The sequence below is a fragment of the Cryptomeria japonica genome, chromosome 3 (genome assembly GCF_030272615.1).
Source record: "Cryptomeria japonica chromosome 3, Sugi_1.0, whole genome shotgun sequence".
Taxonomy (NCBI): Eukaryota; Viridiplantae; Streptophyta; class Pinopsida; order Cupressales; family Cupressaceae; genus Cryptomeria; species Cryptomeria japonica.
Genome location: NC_081407.1, coordinates 366,890,049 through 366,915,092, shown reverse-complemented (window position 1 = coordinate 366,915,092; position 25,044 = coordinate 366,890,049).

Below are 25,044 nucleotides of genomic sequence, written 5' to 3'. Positions count from 1 at the left end.
GGGGAGACTAATCACAAATGTATTCACACATAAAGGGACATCCCATAACACCAGCATATACGAGGAAAACCCAAGATGGGAAAAACCTCGGTGAGAAATGTTGTTAGAGACTACTGCTCCAATCCAGCCTCACAATGAAGCACTTCGGTTACAACATTTAGGCCACCAACCCAAAGGAGCATCAACCCATGATTTTAGGGTACCAACCCGAGGAGCTACAACCCCTGCACTGAGCTCCAACTCAGTGAATACAAAAACATATTTTGATATCAAAGTTATCTTCTTGTTACAAATGGGTTTTGCAACTCTTCTTCAAATCTCTTTGCTGGATCTCTTGTCTAGTTTATTGTTGGTTCTCTCTCTCTTTTGGTTCTCTCTCTCTATCGGTTCTCTCTCTTGTTGCCTCTTTTATCTGCTGCTCTTCACCGATACTACACTCTATTGGTTTTGTACTTGCCTTCTCTGCAGTTTCCTTCACTTCTGCTCTGCCAGTATGGAAACTATCAGTTTTCTCACTATTATCGGTTGAACCTCTCAACTTGATACTCACTTGCACACCCTCAATATCTTTTTAGATACTCATTGAGTACTTGATTGATTTTCTCTCACCTCCAAAAGCAACACTCTCCCCTTCAGCAACACACTTCAATGATTTTGGCTTCCTTGTTTATAACCTGGTTTTCCCGCCAAAAAGCCAATTCAAATCTCAGGCGGTTAGGATTTCCTCATCAACTTTGAGGCAAACCAAATCCAATTAGATCTCCCATATAGCAATCTACACATTACCAACATTAATGTGCCTTCAAAAACATGTTTTCTATGTTTATCAAACACAGACAGTCTGTCGACGAGACACAAGATCAATCACTATTAATGGTTCACAGATTTCATCATCAACCTCATCTTGCACCCGGACACTCTACATCGATCACCTCAGTTCGACCTTCCTCGATTCGCACACCTTTGCAACATGCCCCATGATTTACAGGGTTTACCATTAATATCGACCAACTTTGCAAGTACCTCATTGGTGCACACCCCATCTACCCCTGCACGCGTGTCCGCCACCTTGACTCCACATGGCATCCATGTCAGCATCTACCTCTGATTGAACAACTGTATCGGTATGGATTGGATTACCAACCAAATCCATTAACAGGTTCATCTATCGGCTTACTAAGCCTGTCGGTTAAACCCTCAAACCGCTTTGTCACCAACCTTGCACTCTGCTTCTCTTCTGATGGAACACTCAACCGGTCAACACTCTTGCTAACCTACCTTGTGCACATCTTCATCAGATGGGAATCTTCTGCATCTACACCTTGTCCATATTACTAGTTGACTTACATACCGGTAAACACTCTTGATGACGCCATGTCATCAACCTTCAACAGACTCCATCTTTAATTTGACCATTTTCCTCTATCTGCATCTGCTCAACCTTGCCTTCTTCCTGATCAACTCGGACCATATCTCAACCAGTTTGTCAAGGTGACAAACTCATCACTTTTCATTTGTATCGACAACTCAACATGCCTTCTTTGTCAGTCCAGTGCATATCCCCGATCTTATGTACTTGAGGCATTCCTTTGATTCACCGGTAGATTCGATGTGAACCTTCAAACACTTGCCTTTACCTCTTCTTCCTTATCTCATAGAACTATGACGCACATTATGCATAATAGGAGATAAGCCCCACTTATTGGTGTTAGTGATTCCTTGTCATCTGCATCCTACAATACACTCACGTGGCTTCCCTGTCTGTGCAACATATCTTCAAACAAGAACATGTAATCTGGTGTGGGCACATTCATTTTCAGTCATCTCTTCACATGGTGACTGCGTCTCTTATTTGGTGGGATTCTTACTATTCTGCAACCACACAACATACCGGTGACCTATACATCCTCCTCTTCCTATGTTGATGTGATTTAGGTAACATTCTACCTCTTCATCACAAACAACAACTCAAGCACCTCGCCCATCTTGCTTGTACACTGGTCATAAGCTTGCCGGTTGGCAACTACACACTGTCAACACAACACTTACAAGTTGACATCCTTTCCTTACCGGTGAAAGATTGTATCGGTAACCTGTTCATTTCATCCACACACATCAGACACTAACTTGTATATCGATGGCCTCAGTGATTATTCCTCTGAATGACATACTCTCCCTTACCTTACCAGTGTTCTGCAACACAAGGTGATATCAAAGATATCTCATCTTGTACTCGTCCATGGCAGTGTTGCACATACATCTCTTATACCGGTAGTCATCCTATACCGGTTGACATCAATGACAACACAATGCCAACCGAGGGGCCATATTCATGTATTTCTTGGACCATGTGGTCATATGCATTATTTTCTTTTGTACGCCATGATTGAAGGATGTAATTGATGTGAACTTTATGTATTTTTTACCTTTTATTTAATAGAATGGTTTTGCACTTGAAGCGGACCCATAGTTGTAGCCCATTAAGGGTGAACTCCGATATCAATTGGTGTTGTATGGTGTCTGTGTTCATCTGGTTCCTTTTAATTTTGGATATGACATTATGGTTAAAATGTATAATGTAATTTAGGTGATATTAATCTTAATTGTATGTATGAAGTTATTCATTAAATGTATTAATATGGATTATGATGGATGCAACTTAGTGATGTAATGTAGCTTATGTCAGTTGAATAAATTCAATCATGCTAGTTTAATCTCTTATGGAATTTAATTGCTATGTTCTTATGGTAATCATTCTATCATGAGTAGGTATAATCAATCTCATTGTTAATTGGATTAATAGACCTTAATGTTCATTAGATTAATCGAGTAATCTTCGTTGGAAACCCTTTAGGAGTTTAAGTTAAGTCTTTCGCTTGTGCAAATGTTATTGCAATGATTAACTTAATGCATCTTTAAGTTCATTAATGTAAAAAAATAAATTATTTGCACTCTTTTGGATAGTATTTTGTCGATTCTTTTAGGGTTTCTTGGCAGGGCATTACAAAATTGTTGCCCTCACATCCTCTTGAGTAACTAAGGCCATTATGATATCATTGTCTTCCTCCTTGGGGGGGGCGGCGGGGGGTGGTTGGGAGGCATTGAAGAAGAGTCTCATCCAAAAGTGGATCCCTAGATCTATTGTCATCTTCCAACAATTTGGAGAAGTTCAAGGCCATAGTCCCTACACCATCAACATCTTTAATTTCCTAGTTCTGATCATTCTTTAGACAAGTTGTAGCATCATAAAATTGCGACCCTTGCAATTTTGACCATGTTTTAGGTCCCCACCTTGGTGACTGTATCTCCCTACTCAATTGGGACCCCATTTTGCATCATTCTTCCAAATCTCCTCCTGTTTTAGCCCTTATGTCACCTTGTGACCCTGTCCAGGCCCCAAAATAGGGCAAGACAGGGGCGTGGTGCCCGTGTCCTCCCTCTTTAGGTGGCCCCAAAATGGGTCCATCTGACCCTTGACCCTAATTTTCTCTTTAGGGAATTAAATTCCCCCTATGTCGGCCTTTGATTAGAGGATAATTAACCCCCCAAGGCAAGTATAAAAGAGGGCTTAATTCTCTCATTCGGGTAAGAAGGATGATAGAGGTGAACAAGGAGGAGGCCTTTATTATCGTCATCAAGCATTCAAGTCTTCAAGCATCCATCAAGTCTTCTTCTTCATGTGTCTTCTTCATTCATCCATTGGAACAACATTATAACATTCATTTGCAAGCATGTGTGTGTGTTAGGGTTTTGTCATGTTACATGCTATTTCATGCAACACTTGTGATTACATTCAAGAAGCAAAGCAACCATCATCAACAAATTGCAGATCTACAAGGTATACATTTTCATTACTTACATTTAAGCATTTGCAATTACTTTATTTCAAGGTTGATTCCTCAATCGGGGTTTGACTAAGGCAAACCCCTATCCACAACCCTTCTTCCCTTCTTTTCTATGTGTAGGTTGCAGGTGCGCAACTGTAATTCCATATTTAGGCTTCATTTGCAGAGACGAAAAAACCCTTTTCGACTCACGAATTTTTCGGAGGACCAGGTGCAACTTCAACCCGGTCCCAATGAATTTTCTCCAAATTTGCAGGGCAGGTCTGTATCAGTTTAAATACCTCAGATCTGAAGTTACAACGCGATACCGAATTGGTAGCTCCTTATTTCACCCATCTTGTCTTCATTTTCTGCATAATTAACAAGTCAACTCTTCCACTTACAAAGGAGGGCAAATTACATTCTAACCCTTGCAATCCACTTGGCATTCACATCCTTATTTCCCTTGGATTTAGATCTAGTGGATTCAACCCCTCTTTTGAATGTAAAGTATCTCCCAAGTGAAAATCATCCTAGTGATTTCCTTTCTCTCTCCTAGGTGGGGAATCACTAGGGTTCAATTTTCTACTTTACACAAAGTAATGTAGTTTCTTCTCTTATGTATGTTTTTCGATATGTGGAAGAAACTAGAGTTTATGTCACCCTCTCTCAACCATTTAACTTTGGATTTTTGCTTCCAAAAGATTTCCTCCTACATTGATTTTTCCTTCCACTTTCTTCTTAGAGTTTCCTCCTCTCTATAGCTGGCATCAAGGAGGTCCCCTGGGTCAATTCACTCCTGTATTGCAAACAATTTGCTATTAAGTTCCTTCTTTTGAGCAAAAATATTTCCAAAAGTGTTTTTGTTCCACTCCCTCACATTCCTTCGAATCAAGTCTAGTTTCTGATTCACCCTTAACATAGGTGTTCCAGTGACAAGAGTATTCCACCATCTTTTGATACAGTCTTTAAACTCAGGATGAGAAGTCCACATTATTTCATAGCGGAAGGGATAACACCCCTTGACACATTGAGGAGGAAACACCAAAAGAATGGGATTGTGATTTGAAACTATTTGGGGTAAGGCAGATAGTGAGGCATTGAAACCAAGACCCCAGTTACCTAAGATGAGGAATTTGTCTAGTATAACTTGTATGAGATGTTTTCCTTTCCTATGATTGGAATGGTAAATCTTTATCCAACCAACTCCACATCAAGTGGCCCATTCATGTTAATGAATTTAGCCAAATTCGTCAGGCTATCAGAGTAATCCAGGAGGCCCCCATGCTTTTCATAAGGGAAGAGAGGGGAATTGAAATCCCTAGCAATCATCTAATGAGAATCATAGTTGTTTTGGACAATAATAGAAATGTCTTTCCAAAGGGAGAGACGACCCATTATAGTATTGGGGGCATGGACATCAATAAGAAACTAAGAGCCATTATGGGAAGATCACTAGGAAACAAGGAAATTAAAAGAGGAGGAAACAAATATACCTGAAAAATTGTAGAGGGTCCAACATAGTGACCACCCCACTAGAGGCTCTAGTGGCATTACCAATAAAAAACTTAGTGTTAGGACAAATCTTACTAGGAATGGTAGCAGAGGAGGTATCGGTCATTATAACCTCTTGGAGTAAAATGACCTCAATCTTATTTTCCAGAATACAATTCTTGAGGGTAAACTGTTTCTAGGGGCTATTGAGGCCTCACATGTTCCATGAAAGGATCTTCATTTCTTAACTTTAATTGATTTCTCTAAGGTCTTTTGCCTAGCATGGGCGACTTCCCTTGCTGATTCATTTTGTCGACAGAGTCTTAGTGATGGGCAACTTGTCTTTGGATCAATCTAACATCAATCTTCATGTTTCTTTTTTTTTTTGCCTCTACATAATCCAACCATCATCAGCAAAGGGGAGACAACTACTAGAGGAGGCCCCAGGTGAGGAAACATTCTTCATTGGAGTAGAGGGGACCTCCATGTCAGTCGCACGAATCAGTGAATCCTTCAAATTCAGAGCCTTAGAGTTGGGGTCAAGATCACCTCATTTTTGTTGCCCTGAGTTGAAGGTTGTTCAGATATCTCCCCTTCCTCCAGAGGAGTTGTCTCTCGCACATGGCTAAAACCTAGCATGCCAGAAGGACATGAAAGCACTTGCCCATCCTTACCATACAAACGTTGGGGAACCCCCTGAGGAAGCTTGACAACAACTGAGTCTGGCAAGGGAGGAACAAAGGTTACAAGAACCCCATCAACAGGCTTGTGAGGGGAGTCAAGTAGTTTGTTAATACCTTCTTGAAAGGGATAGTCCTCACAATTAGTCACAGAACTAGAGTCTCCCTTCTCTAAGGGGTCCCCATTGGTCATAGGTTCTTTAGGCTTAAGAGGCTTGGGGTCAAGGGCCTTACAGTCATAGATTAAATGGCTAACCTTGGAGCACTTTTAACAAAAAAGAGTAGCATTTTCATAGACCAAAGCCTGGGTCCAGCTTCACAATTTAGAATTCAGAGTAATAATGTTGGGAAGATTCTTAGTAACCATTGCCAAAACACAGAAACGAGGATACACCAACCTGGATTTGGTCGAGGTAATCTTGTCCAATTCCACAAAGTTCCCAAACGTGTTTTTGATCCATCTAAAGACCGATTCATCCCAGTATTCCAGAGGAAGTCTTGGAAGGCGAACCCGGACTGGAGCATACTTATGCAGGTCAACAACCGGGCCAAAACTAGGTTTCCTTCTATAGAGGGAAAAGTAATCTTATGTGTTATCATAGAATAGTCGTTTCTTTTATGTGTCTTGTGAAAATAAATACTTTTATCTATTTTTTAACTACAACATTAGAACTATTAATTATATAAGAATAAGGAAAATTTTTAGTATATGACACTAAATTAACTATTGATATATAATCATCTATTAAATCCTCTCTCTTAATATATATATATATATATATATATATATATATATATATATATATATATATATATATATATATATATATATATATATATTTACGATTTTGAAATAAAAATGAACAATAAGAACTAAAAAATCTAAATGAAAATAAAAATGTACAAATATAATTCCATGATATCTAATTTTTTTTGACAATGTGATTATTTATATAACTTGAAAGTTGGGTGACACCGTATCAATAGAAACAAAGTGGATGAAACCTAAGGAAATGAGTGTTTAACCATAACACATGCCCCCAAAGAGTAGTCATAAGAAATTGAAATGTTAAAATATACTATTTGAAAAAAAAAAAAAATTAAAAAAATGAAATGATTATTTTGACAACTATCTTAGAATACAGCTAAACCACGCTAGAAGAGAATCCCAAAGTATTGGTGGTAGTAGCTCTCCAAAATGAAAGCCATTATAAAATTGGATATTGATATATTATTAATTATTACACCTAGGCTATACGGAGGATATTCTAAATCATTGAGAATAGTAATTAATTTGGATAAAATGAATGAAAGTCATTATTAAATTTGATATTAACACCTACGCTACATGGGGGATATTCTAAATCATTGAGGAGAGTAATCAATTTGGATCAAATGATGAAAAGACTTGTTTTATTCAATCTCCTAAATAAAAGGTACCATTTAAGTTAAAGGTTCTATACATTTTGAGAGTGTGCATTGGGAGGGAGGGAGAACCTTATAATTTTTTTATATCTATGTATTATATTATTTTAATGAGAAGATAAATATTTTAAATTGTTTTAGTAATTTATTAGGATTGAAAGTTCAAAATTTAAATTATATAAAGAATTAATGTTTTGGTTTACAATTTTTTTTTTTAATTAAAAGGTAAATAAGTTTGAACTTTAGGATAGGCATGTCCATCGCTTATGTTAATCAACCTTGGTCGAACATTTTCATTTGAAGTTTCAATACATCTGAAATATAAAATAGTCGTTGCAGATCTGAAACTACTTGAAAGAGAGCAAGCAATCTAGGCATTTCAACAACTTTATAGCCCACATAACACATGCCAATGTCATGTGTGAACCTCAATACCAAGTATGGAAAGGACTTTCGTTTTGTTTTTCAAAATTCTCAGTATTCAATACCCTGACAATATGAAGATCTTGAGAAAGCAATTGCATTAGAGAAATCTCACGCAGGGCAGTGGGAGGGACACCTTCCTCAACAGATGCGAGTCTGGACTTCTTGAGGGCAATCGGTTGTCCAGTCTTCCTATCCTTGTCCGTGTACACCTTGTCATATGAACCATCTCCTTGTTTTGGTTTACACTTAATAATTAAATTATATTTGTTTTATCAAAATCGATTAGAATAGAATCTCAATTTCATCTTTTTAAAATGTTACAAATCTTATATTCATCTAGATTTAATCATTTGTGAAATCTTTTTTATTAGAGTCAACTATGATATCGGAGCTTTGCACTCAACAAGACTTGATCCTTGATGAATCCATTTGAAACCAGCCAACTTCACGAATAGATTAAAAATCTAGTGACCAATAGACTATTTTAAAGATAATTAAACACATATTATTAAAAAAAAAATATTTAACAAAGAAAAATTATATAACCTAACAAAACCTAATAACTATGCACTTAGTAAACCTCAAACAAAGATAAATTAGAAAAGCACAATTTACCAAACAGATAGAATGCAATTTTTAAAAGATTAATAACTCATATCTCGTGAATGTACCATTACTTGTTTTTTTCTTTGAAAAGTCCTTAAGATATGGGCCACATTGAGAATTTTATTTTTGTTTGCATTTCTAGGGATGGCCAAAACTTTTTTAATAAATTAAATTGTTCGATGAGACCAACTTGGTACTAGTCTTGAAAATCTGGAACAAGTGGGTATTCATTACTAGAGATGTTAAAACTTTTTTTTGATAAATTAAATCATTGATATGAACAAAATAATGGGAAAAGGGAAAAATTACTTTCCCAAAAATAAGGAAGACACAAGGAATAAAGCACGGCACCCAACGGCCAAACCACTCAAGGGAAAACTCTTTCCGATATATTTGGAGGGTTGTCATTCTTCTCGGGCTCATCTTCTTCATTGTGAATACTATCAGAATATATATAGGGGGGGATGGTGGGGATGAGATTCAAATGGGGGAGTGGTTTGTTTGTTTGGTTAGGATGGTGGGGAAGAGTTTCAAATGTAGGCATGTTGTTGTAAATGTATTGATTTTTTAAGTTTGGGTAGTTTCTATCATAAATAAATGGTACAATATATTGGCAATTTATTTTGAATGAGATAGCAAGAGGTATTTAGAGAAGTTATGGGATGGGACATTATGTATTTTACAATTTTTCAATAGTTTAAGGAAGTTTATTTAGATTGGTCATGTATTAGTGGAGGTCACAAGATGAACCTTCTCCTTTACTCTCAGTTTTAGAAGTTCAAATCTGTGAGCTTTGTAGTTCAACAAAGGCATAGAAGACTTTGAGCGTAGCACAAGGCTTGTAAGTGCAACAAAATACCAAACAACAACAATCATTTTGGGCCTTAGGTGGCAACAACCACTCAAAGGTTTCAAACCTAAGAGCACAATGGTTCAACAAAGGTGTAACCGTGGCTCAAATCTTACGAACTTAATCACCTAGTGAGGGTTTGAACCTTGGTAGCAACAATAACAATTTCATGATGTAACAACACACTATGTCATTAATATTGCATACTTAAAATTTTTATTTATAGTATTTATGTTATTTTATTTGGATTTTATAGATTTATAGTTTCGTTATTGTGTACTCAATAATCTTAAACTCGAACCCCTCATTTTATTATTCGATATCTTTTAGTTTAGAATACTAGTACCTTAGTTTTCGAAGATTTTTTTTGAATGAGATTACTTAAGTGATCTTGTCCCTGGATAGAATTGTGTGCCTAGTCTATTCCTCAAGTTTCAAAATTTAAATATCTCACTTTCGAAGCTAATCGTAGAATTGTTGAGAATTTAGGGTGTAAGAGCAACCTTGCATCAACCAAACATATTTCTCTAACATTTATTCTCTTTGTAGATAATTTTCTTATTTTTAAGCTATTTTGTCGTAGTGTGAGTCAGGTTTGAGGCACCACGTTTCACCAAATGTATATTTTCATACGAGGTTGATCCCACAATAGTATGTCCCACTTGTGAAAAACCCTAAATTTTGTTTGAAATAACACACTTTTTAGAAAATAATAATAACAATAACAATAATAATAATAATATTCAAGAAGGAGTTCTATCTAAAGGCGTTTGATTGAAGAGACTTATATGAAATTATCTTCAATAGAACCTCACTATGCACAAATCAAACTCTTGATGGAGTCTCCTTGCACCTACTTTGGAAATGAAAATTTGTAAGTATGTAGCGCTCCAAAAATTATAATATATTATGTTTGATTTAATATCACATCTTTTGTATTATCTTATAATAAATTTAGGTCCATGTGAAAAACTAATGACTTATATTCAAGACGGTAGGAAAAATAATATTGTTAGATTATTTTTTAAATGTGTTGCACTCTACATAGATGTCATTTCAATGAAAAGGAAAAATGATGTTCTATAGAATAATACAAGGTTGAATTGATGTTAGTACAAACTAAAAAATTAATAATTAAAAGAATTATAAAAAAATATTTAAAAATTATATGTATACTATATATTGGAGTTAATAATCTAGTTTGAAAAAAATGTAGAATTTTTTACTTTTTAGTAGAAATGTTAGTTAATAAAAAATAATAGAAAAAATATGGTTGAAAAATAAAAAAAAATAAAAAAAATTAAATTCAAATAATTACAAGTTAGTTCTACATAAATAAAAAAAATTTACATAATTCATGAGTTTGTACATCATCCTTAATTTTTTGACTATTTATTCCCTATAATTGACATTGATTATAAATGCTAAAAAATAATGATTTTGGGTGTCTTGTTTAGTTCAAAAAGGGGTACACTATTGTGGGATGACCCAAAATGAAAGCTTCATAAATATAACAACAAACATATTTGAGTCATCAATGACACAACAACTAGTTAGATCACTAGTTGTAGTTGGGACCATCGAATGTATCATGTGTCTAGAATGTTCCATTCTATTTGTAGGTATTCTTAATCATCACATGTGTGATTTCTATTTGAGGAGTCAATTAGGACCAATGTGATAACTATTTAAAACTTCATCAATTCTTAAGGTTACCTACATCATTATAAGTGTCAAGAGGGGTAATCTATGAAACACTTTAAATTAAAAAACCATAGTTCATTGGAAATGATAATGATACATATTACTATAAAACTTGCATGCTACACAAGGCAATACATTGACTCCCAAGATTGGCCAATGAGAGAATATTTAAAATTGAGATTGTGAAACCTTATCACATGGTCTAATCAATGTGATAATGGTGTCGCTCAACACACTTTATTTCTAAATGTTCTATATATAAAGAAGTGCAATATTATTTGAGGATAGATATGGCAGCCAAGAAAGGAGATAAAGGACTAGAAAGGGAGTAATTGGAGGTTGAAGTGATATTATAAGATCCAACTTGTTATTTTGAGGCTAATATTATCATAGTTAAGAAATGTAATTCGTCATAGAAATTTAATTTTAGGATCGAAATTTCCTAATAAGGTAGCGCATAGATTGACACCAACAAAAAGTGAAGTTTTAAATAGGCAAGTTTTATAATTATCAAAGAAAGTATTAATAAGGGAAAGTTTGGTTTCATGTGTGGTACTAAAAATTTTAGTACCAAAGAAAAGAGGATAATGAAGAGTATTTATAGATTATAGAGAATAAATAAGATTATTTCCAAACAAAAAAATATTTTCCAAGAAAGGATGGTCTTATGGATTGTTGAAATGATACAAAATAATTTACTAAGATATATTTAAAGAGTAGATATCATCAAAATAGAAATAGAGAAGGAGATGAGTGGAAGATTGAATTTAAGACAAAATAGAATTTGAATAAATGGTTAGGTATGCCTTTTGGATTGACTAATAGACATGATAGTTTATTAAGGTTAATGGATGATGTATTGAAACTATATCTTTGTAAATTTGTTTTTTATTAAAGTGTAAAAGGGGTTTAAATGGCTTCTAACAAATAATTACAACAAAATGTTAGTAGACAAATAGTTGATCAATATAAAAAGTATGAATTAATAAATAATCAAAAGACACGGTAAACCCAAGATTAAGTAACAACTTCTTTAAGGTGTCAGTAGCCTTAAGATCCTCTCTTTAGAGAAACTTTCGTGTAGATCAATAAAATATAATAGTTCCTTCTCCTTCACTCTTGCCTTCTTTGTTTTTCATCTCATGTACTTGCACCAAGTATAACCTTGTTTTTTTCCACCTAAAGAGGAGAAACAAGATCACTATCTATCTTCTTATTGTCTAAAGATATTTTTGTCTTTAATGACAGCCTAGACTAATATAATATAATGTATCATCTACTTAATGACCTTTTCTATATCTTATAGAGAAGTGGGATGAACCAAAGAGGTATCATAAAAACTTTTATTATTGAGCCTCGAGGTTTGAACCTCCAAAAATAAACCCCAAAGGTAGGTCTTAGAATAGGGAAAATTCCATTTCCTCTCATTTGTCCACTCTTAGTTAGAGTATTAGCATTTCTTTCCCCTACAACTATCCTTCCTTTTTATTTTCCTTGTCTCTTTTTCTTTTGATTCCTCTCAAACCGATACCATGGCCACCCTTTTTTGATGTACCTTAGGTCATTGCACATGTTTCCTTTATGGATAGTAATCACTCCATGAATTTGAACCATACTTAGGGTCCATCCATGAGTTCGTCAACTAGATAGGGAAATTTGTAGGATCGACTCTAGTGTTGCTTGACTTCATGGGCCTAATATTTTTCATGCCTTTATTCTTAAGAAACTAGATATAATTTTTTTAAATCTCACATTATTATAAATCAACATTATAATAATTTATATTCCATCCATTTTTCTCCATTTGCTTCCTCTTTTTCTTCTCCTATCCTACATATCCTACATATTTCAGTAAACTCTAGCTTTTCCTAATTTATATTCCCTTTCCAACTTCCCATATATTTTATATTTAATTTGTTTTCCATATCTTCTATAGGTGGATTCATGCTTAAAATATTGTAAGGTGATTGAATAAGATAGACTACCCCTTAACCACTTTGTTTTGTAGGATTTTTTAATAGATTTTGTGTTTACATGCTTAAAATAGAAAAAGAAGAGTAAAATGAGATGTTAATCACTAAATAAAATTTTGTTTTATCCCATTTTAACATGTAGACAAGGGTACCCCCTTTTGGATTAAATAGTTGGCAAAAAGTTGGAGTAGACCAAATTTCTCCCTAGGGAGTAACTTGCCTAGTATCCTTGTCTCTATAGGTCAAAATAATATTTTATATTCTCTAGCAACACTTGATTAGTGTTTGGATGCCAAATTACTATTGCATACTAAAAATATCAAATGGAAGCATTCCATTTAGACTATTTATCTATCTTTCACACACACACACACACACACACACACACACACACACACACACACACACACACACACACACACACACACACACACACACACACACACACACACACACACACACACACACAATAGTTTTTATTTCTAATTTGATTTCATCTTTATTTGATTTGATTAACAACTTTCTATCTTGGAGAATCTTCACCATTTAGTAAAGAACCTTTTTTACAAAATCTCAAACCTTTGTTATCCCCCATGCACTAGATTGTTTTCCAAGGAGGTAGGGGAGGACCTAGCTAACCCTTGGGAGTTACTTTATCTAGCTATCTTATCCTCTACTAAACAACTTCAAAAATTTGATAAGAAACTTGATTTTTTCATTTTGATCCTTTTCCAATCTATCAGTTCCCAATCCAAGTGCATCTTGGTCCACTTCGTATTTTTTCCCACTCATTTAGTCAACTTACAATATGTGTGTGTGTTTCATTTTTTATTGATCTTGTCTATCTAGTCAAAATTGTATCCCCTATTATTGATTAATATGTAATGGATTTTTAAAAGTTTCAATTTACACTTCACATTATTTTAATGAAAAAATGATCTTTTAGGTTCTTTTTATATCAAAAAATAATGACTAAAATCAATCAAATATATATAAACTATTTGGTGAGGGTCAATTCCACAAGTTAGATTAGACTCGTAGCTCACCATCATGCCTATAACCTATCCTAAAGTTTTTTAACGTGCATTTCCATGAATATAATGTTTTTCATAAAATAAAAGAAGTAAAAGTGGGAAAAATTTAGATTGAAATTTGACTCATTATGTCTGAGATCATTTCACAATTGATAGTAGCCCTCACTTGATCACCTTGCAAGAGCACATGACTCCTTTCTATAATGGTGTCGAATCACAATAATCTCTAATATCCTAAATGGTTAAGTTCTTTGGGAGTGTATGCACAAATTAAAGTGACTCTTAACCATTTCCTCTTATATATTATTGGTTAAGGGAGACAAAATCTATCTCAAATTAAGACTGGGTGTTAATTGGATAGACCAATTTTAAGCCCTATAGTTATGGTCACATAATTTTGCCTTTTCCTTCGTTTACTTTACCCTACTATCTATAGGGGTTATTCTCTTTTTCTATTGTTGATGGTGGTGTCTCTATTCCTGAACTAAATCAACCCATAGACGATGAAACACATTATTAATGGCCAAACATTATCTAATCACATCTCAATTGATCTTTAATACATTGTTCATTTATTACTACCTTTCTTTAATAATAATGGCATTTTTAACCTATGAAACTCACTAGGGACCAAATTAACTTGACACATTTGTCTATTCACTTGATAATACTAAAGAAAATTTTATGTGTTCCTTTTTATTATGTTATTTAAACCTACATGTCTATCTACACACATGATCACTTATTATTTATTGTCACTTGTTCATAAAGATAATTAGGCTAGCTTAATTTATCATTTTTTGTGGCTACTCATGATTTATGATTCATTTCCATTTCACTATTTGTGTCTTACCACACTATCTTACCCATGTGGGTACAATATTTTTGATATGTGCTTTAAAGATCACATTCTACACTCTTACACTCACATGATCTAGAGTCCAATTTATTACATTATGAGAATTATGCATTGTTCCTTCCCTATCACATCATGCACTCACATGACAACCATTTTCTAAATATTACACTAGGAAAACCATTACATTCCCAACCTTATTGATTGAATATGTTATTACATTCATGAAGATGTATTTTACCATTGGAGGTCTATTGCCATACCTCAATTATTTTGTGCTCATGTAGTCACATTGCAAGTATATTCCTTGATGATGTCAAGAATCCATCTACTTACCATACGTATCTTTCAATATGATTTTATTTATTTGTTACATGATGAATTTACTTATAGTCATTAATTTACATGATTTCATGCTTACATGTTTAGCTTACATTTGGAAGGAAGTTAAAGTAGGGAAACAACTTCCTATACTAATCTTGAGAGGAGAGTAATGCAACAACAAAAAAAAATCTTTAGAGAAATTATAAAATTTAACATAAATAGAATTCATACCACAAAACATTGATTTATGTGGGGAAAATCCTTTTGGGAGAAAAACCCCACACTCCAAAAGCCACCCAATAAATTGTTAAAAAATTAACAACAAATTACAATATACTTGTAGAGCAAGCTTCTCACTAGAATATCACTAATGGAGATCCAGAGGTGACTCAAAAGCTATCAAACTCTCATAATACATCACAATGTAGAGCTTTAATACAATGTCCTCATAAAACAAGGTTGCCTTCTAGGGCAAGCAAAGCACATAAGATATTCACTATTAGATCTATAACCTAATGATAAATGGTCAAGATTTACAATGATAAATTATACATAAAATGTGGCTTTATTTGCTATCGAGAAATTTAGATGCACTTTCACAACATATAGACTACACCAACAACTATCGAGCAATCTATACAAACTTTTACAACATACAAAATGCACCAACAACTATCAACCGATCTAGATGCACTTTTGCATCTAAAAAATGCAAAAAAAAACAAAAACACAAGTGTCTATCTAACATTTAGAATACACCTTATCCAACATTCAAAATGTACCAATAACCTTTTATTATTGCAAGGTTGAGACACCACTTTCCTAACAATGTTTATATTTTAAGTATTCTTTTTCCCTCCCCTCCAATTCCTTGCATTTAATAGATGCAACCAATTGAAGGGGAATATTCTATTGCTAACACTCTCATATTGAGATTGCTACAAATAGTTATGCATATGCCTATACAAAGAATCATCACAACGACTAGATAAAACATGATTGTGCCCAATATGCCATGTCATCCTATGACTACCCAGCTAGTTGGAATATTATTACTTTTTTACTAGACAATTTTTATAAATATCCTCTCATTTCCATGATCAATGGTACTATAACATTTAACTTTTAGTTGTCTTCATTCTTACTTACATGATGGAAGATATTCATTACATATTTCCCTCTTTTTTGTATATTCCTATGGAGCACACATTGTAAGGATGACCTAACATAATGGCATTTAGTGAAAGTTGTTGTTTTTATGGGCTTGGATATCCTTTGAAGTATAGATATTTAGTCTACATGCATGTTTGTGAGTGTTGTGCATACTTTGAGATACAAGATCATTTTAAGATTGAGATGCACCTCAAATTGGGGATGAAATGTAATGGTGAAATTTGCATATCTCTATCAATTCATATTTAGTTTTGTGCCCATTTTGTAAGAATGGCTAAATAAAACTATATACTATCAAATGACACAATCTTTGGGTGAAGTTGGGCTCACTTTGTAATGACACTACTCGTCCATTTACACACATCCCCACATATTTTATTAATATCTTATAATTGGTATCAATGCACATCTCCATACATCTATTTTGTTATGAATATTGTTGTATTGATCTCCATACATTCATTTTGTACCTTGATTTAACCATTTTCATGTTTTAAGGTCAATTTTGCAAATGCAAGAACGATCCCACACACATAGATCTAACCTCAAAATTTCAAAATTAAAATTAAAATTTGGTTCTCCCACCCATTCCTTTCTTGCCTAAGAGTTGACTAAACACATATTTGCACAACTTGTTGATGCCCTTGTAATTAAAGGCAATCAACTACATTCATTTACATAGATGATCATTGTAACCATTATTTACATTTTTTACAAAAATGTGTTAGGAACACTTCCCTTGAGCACCAAAAAGAACTTGGATATGTATAATCCTCCTAGAAGCATTTGCATGTTTGAAGTCCATTGCCCTCAATTATTTTTCACAGTCATAAATCTAGTCTTCTAAAAAGGTTAATATAAGAGAATGTCTATCCTAGAGATCTGGCAACCTTTCAAAGGTAATCTTAAATACTATTGCTCATTATTGTAGAGTAGACAACAATGAATTAGGAAAAATAGGATCTAAAAGCACACACGCAACATGATAGCGCACATGACACACTCATTCTCACATAAAAGATTGAGAATCACAAATTTAAATGTCATAGAGGTGATAGCTTGTTCAAAACTTGATGTGAAGTACATACAAAGATTTATTGCCATTTCAAGTCTCACCATGAATCAAATTCACTACCAAAATATAATTACTCTCCTCTATAAAAAATAGAGTAATACCTTTCTCCTTCACATTAACTATTTCAACTTTAGCTTTCTTGTTTAGATTAATTTTAAGTGGTCATTGCTTACATTAATTAATTATTCTAAATAACGCACTTGGTTGGAGTTTATTATCCTTTACAATTCTTTATTACATAATAATTTACCTAAACTTTAATGGCTATTAATTTTCTTAGTCCATTAACTTGTCCAAACTCCCAAAACTTATCAAAATGTTGTAGTTCAATTGGTTGCACTTAATTAATGAGGATGATGTTATGCTTCTTGATTACACTATCCATCAAGATTAGTCGTGCCCAACTTGCCTTACCTTGGTCTTACTTATTGCCAAGTTGGGGTCAAGAAGGGGTGAGCTGAGACGAGACTAGTCCTCTAGGGATGTACATAGCCACTCGCAACCAAGATGAATTGGGTGAGCCCGAGCCTCGAAATCGAACCCAAGACCAATAAGAAGCAAACCCATGACCCAAACCAGCTCATAACAACTTAACCAAAAACTGATCTCTAATATAAAAATGATCTCTCATAATATTAGAATCTACTATGTAAAAACAACCAAATATATATATATATATATATATATATATATATCCTCGTAATATTATAATCTGCAGTAAAAGAAAGATTACATATGGCGAAACAATTTAAATGGGGCAGGGAGACGTGCAATCTTGTGGGGCGGCTGAAAAAGTAAATGGCGGTAAGGAAGGTGAAAACGGATGTAAAGCAAATTTCGATGCAGATTTTTGGAACTGAAATTAAGATGACGTCAATGGGTAGGCACAAACTCGAATTCAAAAGGGACGAAATCACGTGAGAAAAACAAATGTTTATGTTGGAGACATTTCGGGGTTACAAATTCCAACTCTGTACGTCACATGACGACGAAAGTGGGCACCCACTAACACTAACCGTTGGAGGAATCAAAACGGGATAAGATTCCGTGACACCTTACGCAGCTGCCCATTTTGGCCCTGCTTCTACATTTGGTTTCACACTCCGGTGATGATTTTTTTGGTCTCCCCTCACTTCTGCTTCTAGGTACATTTTGTTTTACATTTTAGTTTAAAATTGATAACTAAAAGTTTATTAATTTTCAATAATTAAAATTTGTAAATTTTAATTGGAGGAGTTATGCAATTTTATTGGTACTCATAGTGCAAGTAGTGAGGCATTTGTGCATAAGTAGGTATTGGGTGACACTTTGAAATGCATCACAATTCTTACAATGTGTGTCGTTACTACTTAGAAGCTAGAACAATGGCTATAAGCAATTAAGTCACATGTGAAGACAACCAAAAAAATTGTTGAAATCCGATATATTGTTTAGGATATGTGGGTTTGTGAAGTTAGTTATAACAACTATTGGTACGCTTCCCCTAAGTATAATTAAAGTGTCACAAAGGTTATATATATTGGATAGATAGGTGGTATGGATTTTCTATTTTTGATGAAATAGATGTATGATAGTTTTCGTTATAATTTTGTATTTCTTTTTTGTGTTTCAAGTGTGATATCTAACATCGACTGAAAAATATATTAGTTAAATCCAAAAGCTATCAAACATCTAGATCATTGTCGAATTCAAACATCAAATATGTGAATATGTAAGACCTTAAAGATGTTATTACAAAATTGTAGATATTCATAAATGAAAGAAAATAAAAGTAAGAATGATGTGAAATGGTTGGTTTTTAAGATAGCTCACTACTTAACTTCTTGAATCATGACAAACAATCAACAAGTTATAAATAGGAGACACTTTGATTCACTTTTTATGTTAATATGGGAGTTTTTAAAAAAAAAAAATTGAATATCAATTACAAATATCTTGCTCATACAAGCATCAACATTAGACCAGTACAAGCTCCTTATAAGAAAACACATTAGAAATAACATGTTGAAAACCAAGAGTCGTCACTTAGAAATCCACATTTATTTATAAACCACCTCCATATTAGAACCCAAATATGGAAGACCAAGAGTCACAACTCATAATTCCACTTTAGATGTCCCTGTGGGGAATTGAACTGAGGCCTCCATAATGAGAACCCAATGTTTTAACCAATTAAGCTCAACCCATTAGACAACATTTCACTATTCAACTTGTTCAGATCATGATAAACAATTGACAAGTTATGAATAGGGGGCACATCAATTTGAACACTTTTTATTTTAATATTGGAATTTCTTGCATTCTTCTAGGTGCTCTTCCCTTAAAAGACATCCTGAATTGTTTTGTCTTTACTAAGCCACTCATATCTTATAAACCATCATTTTAATATAAATATGAAATGCATGTTGGATTATTAATAGAAAAATTATTGTAATGATGATGTAATGCCCACCAAAATAACCTAGATAAATAATTCATAATCTACTAACAAATGGAGATAATTTTTTTTAAAAGACAATCCATTACTTCTATGATACCATTAATCATGCATTAATGCAACAATAACTATCTACAAGATCATATGAATCAACATAAACATAACCATAGAACATATTTCGCAAGCAAAATTAAATCATCTATACATTAACATATCACAAATTAAACTCTTACAATTATATCCATTCCCTAGGGTATCTCAACGTCACTACTTGACATATAAACTTTTACATCACAATCCATCTAAAACATCATATTCTAACTTCCAACTAATCATTTACTTTTCATTCAACTAGGATAAGCAATGATACACATGCATAACCTTTTTACATTATAATTTCTAGGTTCATTTTATAAACTCTAACCAAATGTTTCCTATTACTCATACCTTCATTTATCATAAATGCATCTTAGGTCTATTTTATTATTTTATCTGGATTACTCTCATTTACTTTAAAAGAGGTTTATAACAACAATACTACTCTTTCCAATATAAATTCCATAAGATTACATATTACAATTCCATTTCACGAATTCAATTGCGACACAAATACATATATGCTAGCACTTCCTTTTCACATAGAACTCATAAATTCTTATTGCATATGAACATCCAATACATCAAGGAATGATCAATGAATACTTCTCCTAATCCACTACACATATCTTATCTCAATTTCATTTACAAATACATGAAGATACATAATACAAAGATACATAATCTCCTTTATATATATACAAATCATCATGATACAATGTTTCCTCATTCCAAATACATAGAAATTAGCTCCAAGAGAATATCCATATAATGGAGAATCCAAGAATCCATTCCACACACGTGGCACCCAAGAAGAACATCCCAATGGAAGAAGGCATTCAACCACCCGATCATGTGGAACCAAATAGGAACCACCCCTTGTACTAGGAGATGACATGGGGTTCCAACTCACACTCAAGACCTAGGCTAACACCTAACTGCCAAGGGACTCAACATGACATCCACATGACAACATAAAAAATCAAAGATCAAATCACAACACATGGTTGAAACATAAAACAATAAATCCCCCATTCAAATTATTTTTCCAAAATAAATTAATTTCTGTAAATAAAAAATCCAAATCTCCCAAAACATTTCAAGCAATATCCATTAACAAATTGCGCAGTCGCAGAGAAGACAATCTTTTCGAAAATCAACAATTTGAAGGAGAAATTGAACCAACCTGCAAACACAATCCAATCAAGGTTGTAATATGAAGATGAGAAATCCACAAGCAAATCCAAATCTTCAAGCAATTCCTCAATCCAAATTGAAAACCACTTCCAAAATCTGTTAGATGATTAACCCGACAACATTCACATAAAGCCAATTAAATAAAAATTCAAACTAAAAAGTTTAGAAATATTCGACCAATCAAAAAATCTCAAGAAACAATATATTTTACCTAACATGTATAGTTTCGAGGAGTATATTATTTATTAATATAATTTACTTACCCATTAAAAAATAACCAATCACGTAAAATGGTTGGTAAATCTATAATATACTCAATTACAAATAAAATAGTAATTGTATAAACACATTAAATAATAAGTCATATCCATTGAAAAACAAATAAATGAGATAAATAAATAAATCCATATAAATAGTAATATAAAATCAAATCAATAATAAACGACAAATAAATTAATAAAATCAATAAATCAAAACTCAATAATAAATTATCAATTAAATAAAACAAAGCAACAATAAATAAATATAAATTAACAATAAATCAATAAATCAATAGTAAATAAACCATTAAACAATATATCAAAATAAATCAATCTCAACAATAATTAATTAAATAATTAAATAAATCAAAACAATAAATAAATAAATAATCAATAAATCACAAATAAATAATAATTAAATCAATTAAATTAATCTCAATTGATTAAATACAATTCTCACAATGAATAATCATCAATTAATAAAATAACCAAATAAATAACCAATAATCATACTATAGGATAATTAATCCAAACCTTAATTAATAACATTATTCCATAAATTAAATTACATAGAAAACATCCACTCGCATACTCAAGCAACTCGACAAAGGAAAACATCAACGCAAACTCTACCATTGACTTGTGTCGTGGCACAAACTGACAACGTGAACATCTAATCCTAGAGTGAGTGAAAGAAACCCATGCCATCTCCTACAACTTGCCATTGGGATAGGACACGCTTAGACATGTGAAGCCAGGTGGAGTCGATGTCCGGTGCCTACAATCTTGCAATCACGATTCAATACATATATGACATATAATCATCATAATAAACAGGAAATTGAAAAGAGAATTGCAATAACTTATCATGCTTGCAATGAGTGATAATGCATCGTCCCTTTCATGAAGACAATCACACATCAATCACATCAATGCATTGAATGAAACCATGATTACCAAATGGGGTTAGAATCATCATAACATCAGTCCACATAGAAATGCCAAATGCATATAATCCATCAATATAAATTCATCCATCAAATAATCCAGAATGTATCGTCCATCATATGAATCATCAAATAACATATGTCCACATAAAGTATCTAGCAATATCAATATCACAGAAATAAAGTCATGAGTAACATCAAAACATCATCCATATGTCTAAATAGGTCTATCAAAACATGAATCAAAATGTGAGTCTAGGAGGGACACTATAGATTACATGTATATAATGTTAGATTTTGGTTCATTTTGATGGAATATTTTAATATGATTATATAGTAGTATGTGCAATATTTTTGTGTTAAGTTTAACTCTTTTTTCTAATCTTTATCTATCTTTATGTAATCTTACCTTCACACATTTTAATATATATAACCTTATCTCAATTTTATTTATTTGTTTTTTTATCATTAGCCTATGTTTCCATGCATTTTCTCCTTGCCTTGAGATAATGTATTTCTCATCTTACGTCAATCTCAATACATGCATACCCTTTATTGCTAGTTATTAGGAGCTAGCTGGATACACATTTGTGTGACTTGTCATTATGTCTTAGTATTTAAAAGCATTCACTTGATTGTTTCAAAAAATAATCAAGCAATCCTAGATCATTCACATTAAAAGGAGCATTCACTCATAGGAAGCTTCAACAAAGAGAGTTAAGATGAAACATAATCTACATAAACATCATCTATGACATATACATGTTTAAGAGTGATGTCTTCTAGATATTTATATTTTATTGTAAAGCTAGTCCAATCAAGTGTTGATCAACCTAAGAGAACATGACCCTTGTGATCCAGTGATCTCAAAGATGTATCTTTTAACATAAAGTTGGAATTCTTCACATCTTCAAGCATCAATGATCAAGGAAAAATAAGTTCAAATATGTATTATAGAAACAAATCCACATGGAAGGTTAGATCCATTACCTTTGGGATAAAAAATGTATAATATAGGCTCAAACTTCTATGAACAACCTAGTTTATATATCACTCCTTCCAGTGCATATAATTTGGGATTATGATTTATATTTAATCTTATTGACCCATAATAGTGACCTTAGATTTATGGATGAAATATTTCTAATTTTTTGGAGCCAATTATATTGTATTCCTTAGCATTCATTTATAGATTTTTGTGTTATTATATGTTATTGTGAGTGTGCCTTCATTATAATATCTCATTTTTTATTAGTGTATTTGTAGTACCTCTCACTTTTTACACTATTTAATAGTATGCACAACTTGGAAAATTGGAGCAATGAGGATGTAATCAATAATATCCATGACGGACATAATGCAATTTCTAAAACAAATCACTTTAGAGAATTCACTTCATTGAAGGAGTGTCCACTTATGGTATTAGAATAACTTTATGACACAATCTCATTACCTTACATCTTGTCTGACCAATGGGTAACTCTACACTTGCATCACATGATGTTAAGTATTTTTGTTCATATGATTGTAAACATGGAAATTATATAGAAAGATGCATGTATTCAAACATATAGTTAAAGGGTCTGTTAATGGGTTGAAGTAGGTTAATTCATCTTACAACGGGGCAAGGGTAGTTGAGTGGATTAAACCCAAAGAGGGATGGATTAAAATGAATTTTGATAGGGCGTAACTGGGACTGTCTGGTGTTGGATGTGTAGCTTGAGACTACTTGGGGAACATTCTAGCATTAGGGGTTCAGAAGCCCAAAGATGGGACCAAAAACAAAGTTAAAGTGAAAGTTGCTTGCTCACCATAAACATGGAAAGAAAATTATCGGTCATGAATATCCACTTGGTGAGTGATTCACAAATCATTATTAATGAAATAATAAAAGGAGGAATGAAATTGTGAAAATTAAACAAGTTTATTAAAATAATTAGAGAAAAGTAAAATATTTTTAAAATTTTAAAATCACACATACATTAAGAGGGGGGAATGAGGTGGTGGACACTTTGTCCAAATGGGCTACCACATTTATTGCAAGTAAGGAAGATGATATTCAAGAAGATTTGAGAGAGGTGAACTTCGAGGACAGATAGGTTTGGGGTGTAGAAGAAGTTTAACGAAAGTACAATCTATTAATTATGATGGCATCCCCGAGATAGGCGATTCATATGTGGGAGCTTTTATGGGGGTGGAAAGTTGGCATTTCCATCACAAGTTGGAAGAGGTGGTTGAGAAGGACAAATATTGAGGTGAGCAAAATGGAAGCCAATTTCCCTTTGCAAACAAGGAAGAAGATGCTTACATTTTGGGTGAGAATCATAGAGGATAAAATGAAGAATATTTTCAAGATTTAGGACCCCATGTTTCTACAATTGGTGAAAATGATGTTGGGTGAGGAGTATTTGGCGGTGAAGTATGAGTACAAAACAAACATTGATGGGGTCTCTTTGTTTCTTGTGTGGTATTTAAAATTGGACAACAAGGATGAAACACGTTGGCTCATGAATGAGTGTGTTAAGGATGAATGGCGTTAGGGGCTATGTGCACTCATCACCATCACCATACTTGGTGAGGTTTTCATGGCTCATGGAGGAGATTGGGTCCATGTAGTCAAATTATCTCCTTTATTACGTCCTTTCTTGATTTGGAGTGCATCA